We start from the raw sequence: 1155 nt of genomic DNA, 5'->3' as shown, positions 1-1155 counted from the left end.
TCCAGTCGGGATGAGCCTTGAAATGGGCCTCCTTCACCTGGGGGGGGAAAAATGGGGTCAGAACCCCCCAAATCCAAACGGGAACCCCCCAAATCCAACTGGGAACCCCCTAAATCCAACTGGGAACCCCCCAAATCCCACTGGGAACCCCCTAAATCCCACTGGGAACCCCCCAAATCCAACTGGGAACCCCCCAAATCCAACTGGGAACCCCCCAAATCCAGCCAGGAACCCCTCAAATCCAACTGGGAATTCCAGGACACCTCAAATCCCGTCAATTCCCACCTGGGCCCCCCCAAATCCCCGGAATTCCCCCCTGGAAGGCCAGCTCGTGGTACTGCTGTTTCTCCCTGGGTCCCAGCGCGTACCACCACTCTCCCAGGACCCCCCAAACCCCCTCCAGGACCCCCGAATTCCCACCAGATCCCCTCCAGGACCCCCGAGATCCCTGGAATTCCCCCGGAATTCCCACCTGGAAGGCCAGGTCGTGGTACTGCTGTTTCTCCCTGGGTCCCAGGGCGTACCACCACTCTCCCAGGATCTTGCTGACGGTCCTGTTGTCCTGGTTGGGGTGTCTCTGGTGCACCAGGGCCCGGTGCCTCTTGCTGAAGATCATGAAGGCGTTCATGGGCCGCCGGATGTGGTCCTTCTCCCGCTGAAAGGGGCGGGGTCAGACGGGGACACGCCCACAAAGGGGTGGGGCAGCCTGGGACACGCCCACAAAGGGGTGGGGGCAGCCAGGACACGCCCCCGAGGGGAGGAGCCAAACCAACACCATATAAGGGCAAAAGGGGAGGAGCTTTTGAATAACCCGGGGGTGGGGCCAGAGCTGACCACACCCCTGAGTGGGAGGAGCCAGAAAATGCCACACCCCCTTCAGGGTTCCTTTAATTGAGTTCCCAAATCCCGTTTGTTTGGGGGTATTTTGGGGGTCCCGGGGTGGTTTTGGGGGATCCCTGGGGTGGGTTTGGGGGTGTTTTGCGGCATTTTTTGGAGTGGTTTGAGAGGCTTTTTGGGGGGAGTTTGGGGGCGTTTCTGGAGTGAATTTTGGAGTGGTTTTGGGGGGGGTTTTGGGGGTGGTTTTGGGGTGGTTTTGGGGTGGTTTGGGGTCCCACCTTGCTGGGGCTCCTGCCCTCCTTGTCCCCGTCCTTGGGC

The 1155-nt window shown here is 60.5% G+C and overlaps 1 long non-coding RNA gene across 1 annotated transcript; it reads right to left on the bottom strand.

Annotated features, from left to right (window-relative positions):
• Positions 1-1155, bottom strand: LOC113979670. The gene is made up of 3 exons (XR_003537948.1): positions 1116-1155; positions 473-655; positions 1-37 (listed from the first exon to the last, which is right to left on the bottom strand). It is a non-coding gene; the product is annotated as an uncharacterized LOC113979670 (long non-coding RNA).

The sequence above is a fragment of the Neopelma chrysocephalum genome, unplaced genomic scaffold (assembly GCF_003984885.1).
Source record: "Neopelma chrysocephalum unplaced genomic scaffold, ASM398488v2 Primary Assembly neopelma1_86983, whole genome shotgun sequence".
Classification (NCBI taxonomy): domain Eukaryota; kingdom Metazoa; phylum Chordata; class Aves; order Passeriformes; family Pipridae; genus Neopelma; species Neopelma chrysocephalum.
This window is presented reverse-complemented; position numbering and strand designations above follow the sequence as displayed.